Here is a 20,795-nt window from a genome sequence, read left to right as displayed (position 1 = left end):
TAATAAAACGTTAATGGTGTAAATAATTTTCTAAATATAATCTAGATCCCTTAATAATTTTAATGGATTTGGCTCTCCTAAGGTGAGACGCTTCTTTGCCAAACAAGATTGAAAATGTCGGCAAAACTTTAGACTATGATGACCTCTTTTTTTGGCAACTCAGGTTGAACCCTCAGTCACTATCACTTTGAAATTTCTACCAACAATCCCATTCTTCTTGAATATTAAACAAATGTAGAACCTCCTTCCAAATACAAATGAAAATGAGACATGTAAGAAAGAGATGTCACACTTCTTCACTCACCCCCTACACAAACCGCAAATACCAGGCCCATGGAATCCTCTTCTGATGAGGTTTTCCCAAGTCAAGATCCAATTGAAAATAACCAACCACATGAAGCATTTCAGCTTTAGTGGGATCAACCACCCCCATAATTTAGAAAAGAAAAGAACCTGGTTTAGTAACCTCCGCCCCTAAGTCATGTACATATAGATATCTTTAACTGAAATCTTCCCAGCGAGTACGTTACCTACCCACAAAATTTTATATTCGTTCTCTAACAAAATGATGCTTGCATTATTGAGCCCTAACCAATATCTTTCCCATTATGTCGCAAGTGACCTAGGGAGTTTGAGTTCTCTGTCATCCATCCAAACTTGCGATAAGAGAAGAGACATATTGTCTTTACAAATTTGATAAAGAAATCGAAATCCCTTTATGTGGAGAATTCGGATCATGAAGGAAGATAACATGTGATTTCTATCCAATCCCTTGATTACATCTAACCCAATTTTAATGTTGTCCCCATTAGAAACCACCCATCTCAGGTTCCCTAAAAGCTAGTGTTTTTTCCTCATCATGATTCTCTAGATAAATGAGGCTTCTTTCTTTTAATGCGCTCCCAGTATGATCCAAACCTTAATCTGAAAGTTATTGAGGTATTTTTCATTGATTATCTACTTCCATAAACCTACTCCTGAGAATGCTCTCCATAAATTTTTAAAGAGAAATGTTGTATTGAAACATTTTGTGTTTCTAATACCCCATCCCTTGTCATCCTCACTTCCATAAATTACATCGAGGTGGACCAAATGGATATTCTTAAGCTTGCCTGCTCCTACCCATATAATTTAGCTATGATCGCATTGATGCTTCCGATGAGAGATTTTGGCAATTTGAAAAGGTGCATCAAGAATAGTGTTATGCCATGTAAAACTGATTTAATCAAGATCAATCTACCAACCAACGTCAACCATTTGTGCTCCCAAAGTGTCATTTCTTTTTTTCAAATTTTCTCAAAAGCCAATCCCAATCCCCAACCTTGTAACATTTAGGTTTCAAGAAGAAACCCAAATATATGAAGCCATTGTCCAATGTAGTCACCTTCACCTCAAACATATTATAAATTGCTACCATCTCCTACTCATCCAAGATATTTGTAATTAGCTTTGATTTACCTTGATTCTTGATAAGTCCTTATGCTTCCCCAAACTTAGAAAGAATATGGTGGAAAACCCTCCATTCTATGATATATTCCTTCCTTATGAATAGGATGTTATCGATGAACATAAAATTTGATATTCTGAAAACATGAAACTCTGCAACCTGAAATACTACCATGTATCATTTCTTCTCTGATCCATATGCTAAGTCCATTGATGACCAGAAGAAAAATAAGTGACGACAATGCACATCCTTGTCGGATATTATCTTATATTTTTTTTTCTTCAATTTACAAAAAAATTGTTATTCAAATCTTATTACTTATTATTATTATGTCGTTTTGTGACATATAGGATCTACTCTTTGCTATTAGTCTCAACCATACCTCCAAATTTTTTGAAGTTGTAAAGCTCACCTTAGTTTAGATTTTTTTTATATAACCATGATGTCTGCTTGCCACTGCACGAGGGCTACAATTTTCAAATATTAACATCATCCCAATGTGACATCAAATTGTTTTCATATTTATTATGGTCCTTGATGAACTTGGAGGCCACCATAATTGTGGTAATAAGGAGCCTATGAACGTTCACAAACGTGATGCAAATTTGCTGAAGGAATTGAATGATGTGATTAATGTAAGCATAGGCTACTACCAACATAGAAGAACTGTAATTAACATACTTTAACATCCTCTCTAGATACTTATCTCTGCACATGTCCAGACCTGCAAACAGTCGAACACTCAATACTTGGGGGCAAATTAGGGTTGTAAGTGGACATAAATCACGTGTGTCTAGCAAGAATCCACCCCACTAGAGATGAAAACATTGATATGACTGTGGGGGTTAGGGGAAATTATCACTTTACATGTTCTCTTTGGAGGGAATAGAGATTCCACCTTAGTCTTCCTCAAGAAATAACAACATCTACCATTGCTCTTAACACCTAATACTAAATATGTTCTCAGGAAGGAGAATTTTAATGATTTCAATGGCCTTGAAGGACTACTAGGAGAGATTCTTTTGAGTGGGATTAAGTTGAAAGGGTGGAAAAAGGAAAGATAATATAGTCTACAAAGGTGGATGGGTTGTGCAAGTAATAAGATGTGTGAAGGAAGTTGGGTGTCTCATCTCTTTTTCATGCAGACAACCAACATGGTTGCTCAAGGGAATTGTACAATGTAGGGAATCTACATTTTCGGAATGGGGTTTAAGGGGTTTGACTAATTGAATGGAAATTTGAGTTGATAAGATTTAATAGTAAAATAAGGAGGTGGGAGGGTTGAATTGCCTCCACACATGCACCATTGTTCACTTAAACAAGCTTATTCAACAAGCCACCATAAAATTAACATTGTTTTGATTGATATGATTCCAATGAGATGGTTTCCAAAACGAGAGGAAGCAACATTTACATATATTAAAGAAAGATTCATTCAGCTAAGCCTTCAGGTGATATGCTCAAAATTATTTATGTCGATTCATAGAAATTAATGCAATAATTATACATGTGCATGAATTTTATGCTAATGTATAGTTGATGTTAATGTTGAGTAATATTATAACAACTTTTTGTATGTTTGGCATTGGTGACATTACATCATGGTAATACCTAAGAATAACACCCGAATAGGGCGGGGAATTGAACCTATGACGTAACATCTAGGAGTGCCTTAACAATTCACCCAATCACCATCTATCCAAGACCCCATGGATGAATAATATTATAATGTATTAAGATATCAAAGAGATTGAAAGTAATATTTCAAGAGTATAGATGCTTATTTTTTTTATAATTGACTTATAGTAAAATCATTATTGTGATTTAGTTTATATGAACGATGTGATGTTGCAGCGAGCTTTATAGCAGAAAGAAGGTTTCATTTACAAAATTCACAATACCACATTATCAAGCTCTATTGTCAATCTCTAGTCTTTGAATTTTAATGTCAGAGTAAAGGACTACTTATTTAAAATTTAGTAAAGGAAAGCTCTTAATACGGTGGGTGAATAGATTTAGATTTTATCCTAAGAAAATTTAGACCATTCATAAGCATTTCTAGATTCTTTGAGGTTTTTATACAACATCGAAAGAGAGAATTTTCTAGATTTTGTGATCACTATGTTAATGATAAGTATACTTATTGTTATTACTTTTATAGTAGTTAAATTACTTTGTTTACATAGATAATTTGTTATGTCGATGTGTGACCTATAGGATCCACTATTTGCTATTAGTATCAACTATGCCTCAACTGTACCTCTAAAAATTTTCGAATTTGCAAAGTTCACCTTAGCTTTGATTTTGTTTTTCATGATTGTGACACTTGTAGGCCCTTGCATCAAGGGCATAGTTTTCAAGGATTAATGTCATCACAATGTGGCATCGAGTTGTTTTATATTGATTATGTTCCAATACTATGCTTTGTCATATAATATAGCTCAGTTAGAATGGTGGATGGGATGTTCCAATTTTACATCCAACATTTCAAGACATCAAACCTTTTGTTTTAATTACGTTTGATTTTGATTTTATAATGAAATGCAAGAATTAGTTGGTAAGTTTTAATTGACAAACTTCAATAATAAACTTTTAATATTGCTCGTTGGGCATCCTCAAGAGGAGTTGAGCTGCAAAGCTAGATATTTAACAGGTCAATTGCCAATTTCTTATTCTCACAAGTCACCTACACTTTCTTCCTCATTTCCATCAGCAAAGCTTGAACTCACCTAGTACACAAACATACTTGGATTATATGAGAAGAACTAGGTCATATAATTACTTATGAATATTAAATTTAATATATATGAATTTAAAAAATGTAAAAAATATATATTTATTTATTTTAAAATATTAATTCTATGTTTAAATCTATATTTTTAAAAGTTAAAAAAATATTAATTACTATTATTTTAAATAATTTTAAAATTAAAATTTAATATAAATATTAAATATGTAAAAATTTTCAAAATTAATTTTAACTATCTAGTTTATCTCTATCATAAAAATACAAATACAAATTTATTTATTGTAAAATATTTTTAAAATAATGAGTAGAAAATTAAAACAACCTTTAAAAATGCTTTTCTAAATATCCAAAATTTGATTTCAAAATTGTTGATTAATGAAGCCATTGATGTTTGGGCAAACATCAAAGAGACAATGGAAACCTAAGAATTTGGTCACTTGATATAGACATATTAATTTTATTTTTATTATAAAAATAAAAAAATACAAACGATACTTTGTTAGATGTTTTGGTTGTTTAGGTCATTACGACCATAGAAATTATATATTCTATAATTTGCGTAATTAAAGAATAATACTTTCGTAAAAACAAGGACATCGCAAGTCTTTCGTAATTTGTGTAACACATGTTTCATGTTTGAAAGTAATTTATATTAAATTATTTATTTTTTAATATTTTAGTATAGAGGTTAATGTTTGTTATTCCGATTGTTTCACGATATTTTTTTATTTGGGGTTTGGGAAAGGTGTACATTTTGCTTATAAGTTTTGAGGTTACACTTTTTTTTTAATTGTATTGTTTTTAAAGTTTTTTTTTTTTAATATTTCAAGTAAGGTTATTTTTTAATTTTTAATTAGAGAAAAGTTAAATTATAAAATCATTTTTCATAAACAATTTATGTGGGACAAGGAAAATGTAATTTTTTTTTTTTAAATAATTTCATCTTCAGACATATCATTTTAATTTAATAGACTAAAAACTATATGTCTATGCATATAGTTCATGTTTTTGTTTTATTATATTTTTCTTGCTACACATTTTTTTAAAATGAATATACATTTTAACTTAGATATTTTTTTTATATAATAAATAATACTACTAATAATAAAGTTATAATATAGTTGATTTTTTATGATTATTTTAAAATATTGGCAACCATTGATTTCTTCCAAATAACTTGAAAATTTACAAAATAACTTAGACATTTGAATTAATATATTACCTCAAGTGGTTGTGTTTGCTAGGGTTATGGACCACTTCCCTCTTTGAGTATTTTGACCATATAATACACTGGTTTAGTAATCTTTGATTTATTTATGTGAGTTGTCGCTTAAGATGTTTGATCAATGTTGAAATACCCTATTTAGCATAGATTGAGTAATACTATCTAATTCCCTAGTATGCAAGTGTAATATCACTAAGTGCACACATGGAAGATCAAGTTTGTATACAACTTTTGTCTAATATGACACTACTCTCCATGTACCAACATAGGTGCAAAAAGGGTCTAATCAGGTGACCCTAGTACTTATGATCCCTACATGTATGCTTTCTAGAGATAGTTTTACCCTCTCAACAATAAATCAGTGTGTTTAAAATTGTTGGAACACATCTTTAGCCTAAAATAAACCATTAAAAAATAGATTCGTGTTGGTATAAGAAGGCATTCTAATACCACTTTTGATTTACCTTGATAGTTGAAACAAAAAATGTAGAGAAATATTTATAAGTAGTAACTACTAAAAGTAAATAAATAAATAGAACCAAAAAATTTTGAAGTCCCAAAAGTAGGAAAACTTTTATTGATAATTTGAATAGGAAACAATCTTTGCTTACCTCTTTGAGGGTGTAACCTAGAAGAAAAAAATAACATAGTAATCATTTAACACTCAATTAGATGGCTTCTTCTACTATAAATTGTTTCCATCTAACCCAAGCCCTAACCACATAATGAACCTTCTTTAGTGAGTCCCCTTGTATTTGTTGATTGTATATGCTAGCAATTAATGAAGCTTATTTATACAAATAGGAATACTTTTACACAATGAATACTTTTATATAGTGAAATGTTTTGAGCTCTACAAACATTTCTAATATTTTTCAATAGTCATACTAAAAATGCACATGACCAGGATGAAAATATTAGGAGGAACAAATGCTTGAGGCATAGGGGCTAAAGGAAATTGAAATGCAAGTATCTCTAACTCTTTCATTCTCTTCTTTTTACAAATGAAGAATTTCTTCCGTGATCATGATAATTACAACATGCTTGGCAATGACGTTTGCAGTATGGCAATTGTCTCTTATGACCATAATACTTTTAACTCGTCGATTTTGAAAATGTACATCACATCTTGTGAGTCTGGCTTAACTCATTTTGACTTTGCAAATATTTCTGCTATCTTTCTAATGGTAGACACTAAAAATATAGCTACGCCATAAGGCTTTCCTTTGGGAAGAACTCCACTCAGTTGCATCTCTGCACCATTCGGCACCATTCGATCGATTGTTACATGATTGAAATATTTTCGACCATTGGATACAACCATTGACTCATACATGAATTGTCAACTACGTAAACTATGATTTGATTCCTTTATTTCCAATGCCTTCCTTCCTTCTCCTAAAGAGGAGACACATCGTAACTCACGACAACTTGAAAAGGCATAGGGAAATTTGTTTACAAATCAAAGCAGAGAAAATGTTAAGGGGGCTTTTTGTTGTTCTAGATGCCCATCTAGTGTCGGGAGAACCTAGTAACACCTCTAGTACCATCGAGACGGGAACAAATATTCTAGGACGACTTGCCTAGTTTATGCTCCGGACCATGTCTTCGGTTAAATGGAGGGCGGAGAGAAGAGTGCATGACGAACAATTCTTTCAATGGCTCCACATCTATATCCTTTCCATTCTAGGCTTTAGATGTGCCACCCATGGCGATTGAAACTCCCAATATTCTATAGAGTTTTGTCCCGTTAGAGTCCATCTAGCAATCTACCTTGGTTAAGTAGACACTTTTCCTTGACTACACAGTTGCTAAGGGCATTTTTTACAAGCTCAACCACAACACCTAGCATTTATGCCAAAGAATGATATGTGCACCATCTAAGTACTTAAGCAAAGGTGACACAACAACCTTGGTAAAAAAACTATTTTCCACACAGATCATTAACCTATTTTGTTTTTAGATTCATAAGACACTAAAAATGGGTTCAGTACATCCCTACAGAGGTTCTTTCCATTTTAGGCTTTAGATTTGTTGCCTATGGAGATTGAAAATCCGAGTATTTTATGGGCTTTAATCCAGTTATAAAATCCACCCAACAATTTACTATGGTTAACTAGCACTCTCACTAGACTACGTAGTGCATAGTGGCATTCTTTACAAGTTGAATTAGATGAGTATTCTAGCTAGATCATCTTGATTCTTATCTTCTTATCAAGATTGTGCACCCTCATCTTATGGAGGGATTTTTGGTGTGCAAAATACACTGTTGCATTTGCAGAGTTATTTTTGCTGCCTTTTCATGTGGAAACAAATGGAAAATTACATCCGAATATGTTGGCATTGGGGCTTAAGAATCCTTCACCATGGATTTTGTTAGTGGTTTGCCAATTATTCAATGGAAACATGATTGCATATTTATGGCAATAAGAATATTTTCCACAATGATAGTTTTAACTTTTCATAGCATTCAACAAAAATATTGTCGCATCTACAACTGCAGTACTTTTCTTCCAATGTGTTTGGACCCATTTTGGATTACCATTGAGCATCATTTTTTATTGTGAATCCAGATTTATAGCTACTATTGTGAATCCAAATTTTCAACCACCTTTGGAAATATTTATGAAGCTTTTAGGTTGTTAGCTTTTTTTTTCCACTCCATTTCAACCATAAACTGATGGTCAAATAAAGGGAGCGAACAAAACCTTGTTTTATGCTATTTAAATCTACTACTAGAAGAAAGAGTAGAATTATTACTTGCATATTTTGCAACAGAACAACGACAAAATCGCTCATGTCTTTCACAAACTTTCTCATTAGCAAAATAGGTAGTGGGATAAGTAGTTGGATATTTTGCAACACAACAACAATGCTGCCACTTATGCCTCTACATGACACTCTCCTTTTGATCCATGTTTTGTTTTTGTTTGACCTATGTTTTTTCCTCTTTTGTGTGACTCCTTATGACATTCAAGTTATCTTGCAAATTAAATTCTTATTTCACAAAAGAGTATAGATATATACTTCACAACTAGGCATATTGTTGATTTGCACAACTACACAATTTGTTGATAATTTTTCTAAAGTAAAATTTGTGCAAATTGTTGATAGTTCTTCTAAAATGAAATTTATGCATCTTTAAATCGCATAACATATCACATATGCCTTCATGAACACTCTTCTTCCATATGCTACCAACTTATGACATTTTCTTAACAACATTGGATACAATTACTAATATATAAATAAAACAGAATGCTGACAATATAAAAACACGGTCAAATATATAAATATAATTGTGCAATACAGCATAAGATTAGATAATGTAGGGAATATGATAGGAAAAATATTATTATGGGCGGAGCCACCTGTGATAGTGATAGTGATTGTTTAGCGCGTGCAGAGTGTGACCTTGAGGCTGAGTAGAGTGATAAAGGTAGTGATTGTTTAGCACTAACATGGAAGTGGCCTGAATAACTTCATCACGGGTACTGGCGGAGGCAAGTATCACCGACACAGACATCCTTAATTGCCTACACGTCTCTCCGCCTCGGAGGAAAATGGCCATGTCACCAAAAACGTTGCCAAGCACTAGCCGGATGTAGTCGCCCTTCACGAAGTTGTGGAAATTTATCTTCAGAAGGTACTCAACATTAGTAGCATCTGCAGTCACCACGTAATTCATGCATGCACCCTTGATATGTGTGATAGTTCCCCTCCTTAGGATAAGCATAAGCATATGTGTAATCCACTCGTAGATATATTTTTATTACTTTTTTATTTTCAATTTAATTTTAGAAAATGGTGTTTATAATTTTTTTAATATTCCATTTAATTAAAAAAAATATCGTGTTTATAAGTGTCATTAAACTCTCGTTAATTTTTATTGTTACTGATTTTTTTGAAGTGAATATAAGTTTAACTTACAGAAAAATGTTTATCTTGGCATCCAACTAAATTATACATGTATCTTAAAACTATACAGGTTGTCTTTTGAACTCATTCAACGCTATTAACATAGGATTTAGGGTTCATTGTAAAGCGTCAAATTTAGGTTTCCATTATTAAATCACCTTTTAACCAAACATTTCAAAAATAATAACTATCTTTTAATGTTTTCCTTTATACCAAGAGAAGCAAGTTCCCATCTCCTTAAGTTTTCTTTCGATCACTTTCTCTACCTGATTCAGAATTCTCAACATTAAAATATTGGATTACTTCCTGTATGGTTGCGCTCATTTCCTGCATTGAATTTCAACATTACGCTCATTTCCTGCATTGAATTTCAATATTAATTAGTTTTACTCAGAATATTTATTCAACACAGATGCAAAACATTCTATAAACTATTAAACACAAACCATGTTTATAGAATGTTTTGATTTTATTCATTGGATTGCGTATATAATTAAAAATATTTTCCATTATTAAAGGTATTCATAATTTTTTATTTTTCAAATAATAAAAATTGTAGAAAACATGTTTTGAAATAGTAATCAATGTGAATTGTAGATTTTAATTTAATTATTAACTATTATTAAATAGATAGTAGAGATTTAACTTTTATGGAATATTTTTAGTAATAACCATGATGAAAAATAGAAATTTATTTTTTTTCAACAACAAAAAAATAGACTATTTTTTATTGATAAAACAAAAAGTAATTATATGGTCATATTTTTGTGCCTCGCAGTAAATCATAGTTCCGTGTTATTTCTTGAAAAAAATGATCATTTATATCATATACAAATATTTTTCTAATATCAATCATGGAGGAAACAAAAAGACAAAATAAACCAACAATATCTTCGTTGAAATCATATCTTCCGGTTGTGAGCCAATGGGCAAAGACCACTTAGAATAACTTTTGCCAAAAGAAGTATAAATGCTTTGGTCATTTTAACACCATGATTCTCTGTAGCTTAAAAGTGATTGAAAATGTACCATACGCTGGTAATGAAGTCTCAGATTTTGAGTGACCCCAAGCTATAAAACGATCCACTGAATAAAGAAGAAAACTCGACTTCGCCCTGTAGTATGTTCCTTCCACGTTTAGAGAGAAGGTCTCCCACCTGATTCTGCTCTCTAAATATGCGTGGAAGGAAATTTTCTTAAAATATGCAGATAGAAATATGGTCTGCTGCATCCAATAGATGAGAGAATGAGGTCCAAAAGATGAAAGTTCCTGAGCCCAATCTATAATGGTCTTTCAGTCCCCAACAACAGCAATCTCATCTATGGCCAACCATTTGGCACAAAGCATCACACCTCACAGAGATAGAAGTTCAACTCTGTAGTTGGTTCCTATCCCACCATTCCACCGAAATTCCACCAAAAGTGATAGGACGGGTTAGACTCCAAGTTAATGTAAGCCCCGCAACCACAGGTCCCTAATGAAGATGCTCCGCCAAAATAACCAACAGGGACCGCCGACCCAATCCTCCTGTAAATACGGTGCCTCCTTTGAATTCTCGGTTGCCACAACCCTATCTCATGAATATAAGCCACAATATTTATCCTTTTCCTTCTCAAGTCAGGGAAAATCTGTTTTTTCTCCTCTATATGCCCCAAAATATGTGGAAAGTTAACGCCCTGTACTTTATGTGCGCTTTAGTCCATAGAGTAAAGCAACTTGTTATTGACAACCTATCCCATTCAGCTTGAATATTAACAAAATCTAGAACCTCCTTCCAAATAGAAATCAAAATGGGACATGTAAGTAAGAAAGAGATGGCACACCTCTTCATTGGGCCCACTACACAAACCGCAAATACCAAGGCTATGGAATCCTCTTCTGATGAGGTTTTCCCCAATCAAGATTCGATTGAAAATTACCAACCATATGAAGCATTCCAGCTTTAGTGGGGTCGACCACCCCCAGAATCGAGAAAACCAAAGAACCTGGTCGAGTAAACTTTGCCCCTAAGTCATGTACATATAGACATATTTAACTGAAATCTGCCGAGCAAGTACGTTACCTCCCCAAAAAAGTTTATCTTCCTTCTCTAACAAAAGGATGCCCTTAATACTGAGCCCTGACCAATATGTTTTCCATTCTGCCTCGAGTGCCCTAGAGGCTCTCAGTTCTTTGTCATCCATCCAAACTTGCGAGAAGAAAAGAGACATCTTGACTTTACAAATTTGATAAAGAAATTGAAATCCCTTTATGTGGAGAAATCAGATCATGAAGGTAGGTAACGTTTGATTTTTATCCTATCCCTTGATCGCATTTAACCCAATTTCAATGTTGTCCCCCTTAATAACAACCCATTTCAGGTTCCCAAAAATCCAATGTTTTTTCCTCATCATGCTTCCCCAGATAAATGAGGCTTCCTTCTTTTCAGATGCTCCCACTTTGATCCAAACCTTAATCTGAAAGATATTAAGGTATTTGTCATTAATTATCTGCTTTCATAAACCTACTCCTGAGAATTCTCTCCATAATTTTTTGACGATAAATGCTGTATTGAAACATTTTGTGTCTCTAATACCCATCCCTTGTCAGCCTCACCTCCAAAAATTACATCGAGGTGGACCAAATGGATCTTCTTAAGATTTCCTGCTCCTTCCCACAGAATTTTAGTTATGATCGCATTGATACTTCTGATAGCATATTTTGGCAATTTGAAAAGGTGCATCCAAAATAATAGTATGCCCTTTAAAATTGATTTAATCAAGATCAATCTAGCCCCGAACGCCAGCCATTTGTGCTCCCAAACTGTCATTTTCTTTTCAAATTTTCTCAAAACCCAATCCCAATCCCTAACCTCGTAACAATTAGGTTTCAAGAAAGAAACCCAAATATTTGAAGCCATTGTCCAACGTAGTCACCTTCATCTCGAATATATTATCAGTTGCTATCATCTCCTCCTCATCTAGCTTATTTGTAATTAGCTTTGATTTACCTTGGTTCACGATAAGTCTTGATGCTTCCCCAAACTCAGAAAGAATATGGTGGAAAACCATCCATTCTATGATATATGTTGCCCCTATGAATAGGATGTCGTTGACAAACATAATATTTGATATTCTTATCAACCTTGAAACTCTGCAACCTGAAATACTACCCTATACCCTTGCTTCTCTGATCCCTTTGCTAAGTCCATCCATGACCAGAATAAAAAGAAGCAATATTGTTATTAAACTCTTATTACTCATTAGTATTATGTCACAAATTGAAATATTGTTATTAAACTCTTATTATTATTATGTATCTGTGTGACATATAGGATCTGCTCTTTTCAATTAGTCTCAACCGTACCTCATTTTTTTTTGAAGTTGTAAAGTTCACCTTAATTTCGATTTTGTCTTATAACCATGATGTTCGTCTGCCACTGCACCAGGGCTAAAATTTTCAAAGATTAACACCATCCCAATGCGACATCAGACTATTTTTATATTTATTGTGGTCCTCGAGGAACTTGGAGGCCACCACAACTATGGTAATAAGGATCCTGTGGACGTTCACAGATGTGATGCAAAATTTTAGATGGAATTGAATGAGTCGATCAATGTAAGCATAGGCTACTGCCAATATAAAGAACTGCAATTAACATACTTTAAGATCCTCTCTATATACCGCTATATGCTCATGTTCAGACCTGCAAACTGTCGAACACTTGGTACTTGGGGGCGAATGAGGGTTGTAAGTGGTCGCAAATCACTCGTTTATGGCAAGAATCCGCTCCACTAGAGATGACAACATTGATATGACCGTCAGGGTTGGGGAGAACGATCACTCTACATGTTCTCTTTGGAGGGAATAGAGATTCAAACTCAGTCCTCCCCGAGAAATAACACCCTCTGCCATTTCTCTTAACAACTAATACTAAATTTGTTCTCAGGAAGGAGAATTTTAATGATTTCAATGGCCTTGAATGACTGCTAGGAGAGCTTCATTGAGTGGGAGTGAGTTGAAAGGGTGGAAAAGAAAAAGATAATATAGGCTGCAAAGGAGGATGCGTTGTGCAAGTAAGAGGTGTGAAGGAAATAGGGTGTCTCAGTTCTTTTTGATGCACACAGCCAGCATGGCTGCTCAAAGGAATTGTACAATGTAGGGAATCTACATTGCTGGAATGGAGTATGCGGGGATTGATTAATTGAATGGAAAGTTGAGTTGATCGGATTTAATAGCAAATTAGGGAGGTAGAAGGGTCAAACTTCCTCCACACATGTACCATTGCTCACTTAAACAAGCTTATTCAAAAGGCCACCATAAAATTGACATTGTTTTGATTTATTTGATTCCACTAAGATGGTCGCCAAAACGAGAGGAAGCCATATTTTTGCAGATATTAAAGCGAGATTTTTTCGGCTAATCCTTCGGGTGATATGCTCAAAATGATTTATGTTGATATAATGCCGGAATTATACATGTGTGAATTTTATAATATATAGTTAAGGTTAATGTTAATGTTGAGTAATATTATAACATTTTTTTTGGTAAGTTTAATATTGGCGAGGTTACATTATGGTCATGTTCTTTGAATGTAATGCGGGAATTATACATGTCTATGAATTTTATATTAATATATAGTTAATGTTAATGTTGAGTAATATTATAACATTTTTTTTGTAAGTTTAATATTGGTGAGGTTATATTATGGTCATGTCCAAGAATAACACTCAAATAATGTAGGGAATCAACTGTCGACTTAACATCTAAGAATACCTTAAAAGTACATCCAATCGCCATCTATACAAAACCCCATGAACGAGTAATATTATAATCTAATAAAATATCAAAGAGATTTAAAATAATATTTCAAGAATATAGACACTTATTTTCTTTATAATTAACTTGTAATAATATCATTATTGTGATCCAGTTTAGATGAACGATGTCATAATGTGGTGAGCTTTATAGCAGAAAGAAAGTTTCATTTACAAAATTCCCACAATATTACATTATTAACCTCTCTTGTCAATCTCTAGTCTTTGAATTTTAATGTGGAGTAAAGGACTACATATTTTTAAATTTAGTAAAAAAAAGCTCTTAATAATGTGGGTGAGTAGATTTAGATTTTATCTTAAGAAAGTTGAGCATCTCTAGATTCTTTGGAGTTTTGATACAACATCGAAAAGAGATTTTTCTAGATTTTGTTATCACCATGTTAATGAGAAGTATACTTATTTTTATTACTTTTATAGTAGTTAATGTTAAGCTCCATTAATTTTTTTAACAACTGTTGTCTACAATTATGGAAGTAAATTGCAGTGTTTCCTTAATTTCTGGAAACCAACTACAGTAATTTCCTTAAATTAAGGAAATCAACTGCAATTAATAAATTTATTGATGGGAGCTATTGAAGTGGTCCATTACTCCATCTGGAGTTCTCTACCTTGATCTGTGGAACACCTGACACATAGCCATCAGAAGCTTGATGGAAGCTTGGCTATAAATTTATTTGTTTGGTCCCCAAGCTTGTATCTCAATTCCCTTCAGTTTTTACACCATCTAGCTGAGAGAGCAGAGCTTGGAAGTGCCTTCAGATTTTCTGTATTCTTTTCTTTTTGCTTGGATTGAAGTTGGAGTGCTGTTTTCAGTCAAGAAAGCAAGTGGACTGTGGAAGCTTAATAGAAAAGTTTTGGTTTGCAGCAAGAGCGTTATCGATGGCTGGAGGTAATTATTTTTACTGGGCATTAAACCTTCATTCCAGTCTCACTATTCTTTAAGTTTTTATTCCGCATTTAGAATCGCTGTCACAAATTTTTAACATTGGTATCAGAGCCTTAAATTCTATCTCTGCCTTGGTGTGTTCTGCTTACCAAAATTATGTTTATGATAACGGAAATCACAGTCCATGCCCCGAGAAATTTGTTTTCTCGCCCCTCGAAAAATTGAATTTAGTTGCAGTTAGCCGAATAGAGAATTATGATCGGCGGTAGTTCCACACGTCAATTTTGGGATTATATGTATTGTTGTTCGATTCGGTCGTAGTTTATTAAAAAAAAAAAACGTTTATAGTTTTTATAAGACGACTTCATTGCTAATGCAAATCACTCTGTTATCAATCCTGTTTTACGGGAATTTGCTTTTTCTTGTTTTGCCTTCATAAAACTATGACTATGAGTTCCGTTTGGTATAAAATTCTAAAACTATGACTATGAGCTCCGTATAGTATAAAATTCACGATATTGCTATTTAACAGGAAATAGCTCAAATATTTCTGAAGCCATATTTGGAAGCCAATGATCAGTTTGCAAGAATTGTAAAAGTTAAAGTAATCTTATCCTTTTGGATCCAGTGCTACAATAACACTGACACTAAAGCTTTCCTTCGTAAATACAAAAAAAAAGGGGTTAGATTCCGAACCTTGGCCAGTTAGTCATCGCCAGGGTCTAAGTTTATGTGCCTATGGCATTGTATTCGGGTACCTTTGGAGCCTGCCAACGAGAAGAGTGACTGTAATAATATTTTTTCTCCCTGGTGGGCTTTCCATGAATCATTATCCTCCCTACTAAGATTTCCAGTACGATAATGATACTATTATGATGAAAACACTAAAGTTTATGAGGGTAATTTCTGTGCATGTGGACCGTTAGACAGTGGGATTCTTTATCCACTGGGAACAAAGGGCCGGTTTACTGTAAGCCTGTATATTTTTATTTTATGAAACACAGTTTGTCTGATTTCTTTGTTTAATCATCTGCTCTCGAGGTTAGACCTGATCATAACTTTCACATATTTAAAAGATCAAAATTAACTTCAGCAAACAGTTTTGATCATTACGTCACAGTGAAGAACTTAGGTCTATTTATTTAATTTGATCTGGTTAGTGAACCATCACGGCTCACAATTAATAATATTAATTTGATCTTCGGATCATATGCATATTTGGAAATTTTTGCAAATGATTGCGTCAAGTCCATTAGTCATGTTTACATATTGTTCGATAAGCATGCTTTCCAAAATTAAATGAATACATGTACGATTTTTCTTTCCTGTTCATTGAAACAATTATTTTCAATACATGTATGATTTTTCTTTCTTGAAAAATAATTGTTCATTGAAACAATTATTTTCAGAGACATTAGTTGATATTTATCCTCAAAATTTCATTCCTTGCGTTAAATATTAACTCTTACAAACTTCACATTCCGCCGCTTATGAATATTTTACCCTGCGAAACAGTTTCTTTAATCTCCCTAATAACATTCCCTGACATCCCGTGACGGAGTTTTATTCAAAAATTTTGCTGCGATTGACTGAATAATGAGCGTGAAACAACCTTGCTTGCAATTCAAGATTTTGAAAGCTAGTTACCTTTCTTTAATCGAACGCGTACTGAATAATGTTCTCAGCGCTGCATTCGCTTCATTGAAATTTAATTTAATTTAATTTTAATTTTATTTATCTTGTGAGCAAAATAGCTTGTTTGCTGGTCTATTTTTTGTTTTGTTTATAAATTGAACAATCAATTTGTAGTCATTTACGGTAATGCTGACTGCTTTAACTTTAATTTTGATTTTGTGAAGAATTATTACAGTTATATGGAGTTTATTTAAAATGTCATTTTGACTTACTCCTTTCAGTGAACATTATTTTTTCTCTCTGGTTAAGTTTTGTTTATGCAACAAAAATAATGTCTAGTGATCCATATAATTTTAATTAATTAGAGAATAGCCACGGCATCTTTAATTAAATAAAATTATATATTTTGATTGGTTAGATCACATAAAGATTATTTAGACATTAAATTGTAGTTAATTAGACTAAATATAATAAATTTTATCCCACAAGAATTTTTATTATATTTATGTAATTAATTAGGATAAAATTTCATAACCTACCCACAAGAGTTATGAATTAATAAGTTTTATCATAAAGTTTTATTGAATCTGTTTGAGTTGAAAATTTAGCCCACAGGCAATTTTTATGTCATTAGATTCAATTTTTCAGCATGATTTACATTGGTAAAACATGAAAGTTTATTAAGCCTCAATTTTAACATAAGCATGTGATTTTTTAATTTTGATGCAGTGGTACAACCTGCAAATTTCTCTAAAATTCGTTCTGACATTCCCGAACTTAAGGGAGATAACTATAAGGTTTGGAAGGAGAGGATTCTCCTTCATTTGGGGTGGATGGACATAGATTATGCTATTAGGAAAGATGAACCACCGGCACTCACCAATACCAGCACTGCAGCGGACATCACGCTTTATGAACGATGGGAGCGACCCAATCGTCTAAGCATGATGTTCATTAAGACTAAAATTTCAGCTAGTATTCGTGGTTTCGTTGATCAACATGAAAAGGTCCGAGACTTGTTGAAGGCCATTGATGATCAATTCGTCACTTCAGACAAGGCACTAGCAAGCACCCTAATCATGAAGTTCTCATCCCTAAGGCTCACCAGTGTGAAAGGTGTGCGCGAGCACATTATGCAGATGAGGGACACTATGGCTCAATTGAAGAAAGTCAAGGTTGATATATCGGAGTCCTTCCTAGTGCACTACATCCTGAACACCCTTCCGCACCAATATGGACCTTTCAAAATCTCATACAACACACATAAAGATAAATGGTCAATTAATGAACTCATGACCATTTGTGTTCAAGAAGAAGAGAGACTGGTGATGGAACTGGGAGAGAGTGCAATGCTGACAACATGTGGAAAGGGAAAATCTCAAGCCAATCGGAAAAGGAAAGGTAAAGTACCTCCCCAAGCCGATATCAAGAAGGATTCCAAGTGTTTCTTTTGTAAAAAGAAGGGACACATGAAGAAGGAATGCGCCAAATTTTAGAAATGGCTTGCGGACAAAGGTAATTTAATCTCATTTGTTTGTTATGAATCTAATATGGTTAACATTAATATTAACACATGGTGGATTGATTCTGGATCAATAATTCACATTTCGAATTCCTTGCAGGGTTTGCAAAACCTAAGGAAGCCAGTGGGAAGTGAGCAAAGCATCTTATCAGGAAACAAGATGGGCTCGCATGTGGAAGCTATAGGAACATGTTATTTAACTTTAAGTAGTGGCTTTGTTTTAGAATTAGAAAAGACCTTCTATGTTCCAAGTTTTTCTAGAAACTTGATTTCAGTTTCAAGGCTTGTACCTTTTGGATATTCCTTAAACTTTTTAGAAAAATCTTTCAGTCTATTCTATAAATCTGATTATGTTGGGAATGGTATTTTGTCTAATGGTCTTTACTGCACTAATTTACAAAACAATGTCACTTATGATTCAATGCATGTTCACACTGGCACTAAAAGATGTGTTATTAATGAAGATTCTTCTAAATTATGGCACCGGAGACTAGGTCATATCTCCATAGAAAGAATTAAAAGATTGGTAAATGAAGGGGTACTTAATACTCTGGATTTTACTGATTTTGAGACTTGTGTGGACTGCATAAAGGGAAAGTAGACCAAAAAGTCAAAGAAAGGTGCCAATAGGAGTTCGGACATATTAGAGATCATACATACTGATATATGTAGTCCAGACATGGACTCAGATGGTCAGAGATACTTCATCTCTTTTATAGATGATTACTCACGATATATGTATCTCTACATGCTTCATAAAAAGAGCGAAGCATTAGATGCCTTTAAGATCTTTAAGGCTGAAGTAGAGAAACAATGCGGAAAGCAAATTAAGATCGTGAGACCAGATAGAGGTGGAGAATATTATGGTAGATACACAGAAGATGGACAAGCACCTTGTCAATTTGCTAAATTTCTTCAAGAGCATGGGATTGTTGCCCAATACACCATGCCTGGTTCACCCGACCAGAATGGTGTAGCAGAAAGAAGAAATCGAACATTATTGGACATGGTGCGGAGTATGCTTAGTAGCTCCAATCTTCCTAAATCCTTGTGGACTGAAGCACTTAAGACGACAGTGTATATATTAAACCAAGTTCCAACCAAGGTGGTTCCTAAAATGCCATTTGAATTATGGAAAGGTTGGAAACCGAGTTTGCGACATATGCGCGTTTGGGGATGCCCGTCTAAAGTGAGAATTTATAATCCACAAGAGAAGAAGTTGGACCTAAGGACCATTAGTGGGTATTTCATTGGATATGCCGAAAGGTCTAAAGGTTACAGATTTTACTGTCCATATCACAGCACTAGGATTGTGGAATCAAGAAATGCAAAGTTTCTTGAAAATGACTTGATCAGTGGGAGCGATAAAACCAAAAACATAGTTTCTGAGAAGGATCATTCAGAATCTCAACCTTCCACTTCAAGTGATAGATTGGTTATTGTTCATAGCACCCCTCAAGTACAAACTGGTGTTGAACAACCAATTGTTGAAGTTCCACAAGCTGCTGACGATATTCCAGTAGATCAAGGAGTTCAAGAGTTGCCAAGAACTTTTGAACAACAAGTTGAACCACATACTTCTCAGGAAGATGATGGTACAACATTAAGAATATCTACTAGACCTAAGAGATCAACAATTCATAATGATTATGTTGTGTATCTACAAGAATTTGACTACAACATTGGAGCCGAAAATGATCCCGAGTCATTTTCACAAGCCATGAGTTGCAAAGAATCATAACTATGGTACAACGCCATGAAGGAAGAGATGAATTCCATAAAGATTAACGAAGTCTGGGATCTTGTTGAGTTGCCTAATGGTGCAAAAGCCATTGGATGTAAATGGGTCTTTAAGAGAAAGAAAGACTCATTGGGCAACATTGAGAGATACAAGGCAAGACTTGTTGCTAAGGGATTCACTCAGAAAGAAGGAATCGACTACACGGAGACCTTTTCTCCTGTATCTAAAAAAGATTCCTTGCGCGTTATTATGGCATTAGTAGCCAATTTTGACTTGGAGTTGCAACAAATGGATGTGAAAATGGCTTTTCTTAATGGAGATCTAGAGGAGGAGGTTTACATGAAACAACCTGAAGGATTCCCCTCTAGTGATGGTGAGCAATTGGTTTGCAAGCTCAAGAAGTCATTATATGGTTTAAAACAAGCATCCTGCCAATGGTATTTGAAATTACATAATGTAATTTCTTCTTTTGGTTTTGTAGAAAACATTATGGATCAATGTATATACCTGAAAGTTAGTGGGAGTAAAATTTGTTTTCTTGTTTTATATGTGGATGACATTTTGCTAGCAACCAATGATAAGGGTTTGCTACATGAGGTGAAACAATTCCTCTCTAAAAATTTTGATATGAAGGATATGGGTGAGGCATCTTATGTCATTGGCATTAAGATCCATAGAGACAGATTTCGAGGCATCTTGGGTCTGTCACAGGAAACCTATATTAATAAAATTTTAGAGAGATTTCGGATGAAGGATTGTTTGCCAAGTGTAGCTCCCATTGTGAAGGGTGATAGGTTCAATTTGAACCAATTCCCGAAGAATGACCTTGAAAGGAAACAAATGAAGAACATTCC

The sequence above is a fragment of the Pinus tabuliformis genome, chromosome J, assembly GCF_031772625.1.
Source record: "Pinus tabuliformis cultivar Carrire ecotype Pingquan chromosome J, CPIR1, whole genome shotgun sequence".
Taxonomy (NCBI): domain Eukaryota; kingdom Viridiplantae; phylum Streptophyta; class Pinopsida; order Pinales; family Pinaceae; genus Pinus; species Pinus tabuliformis.
Note: the sequence above shows the minus strand (reverse complement) of the source record.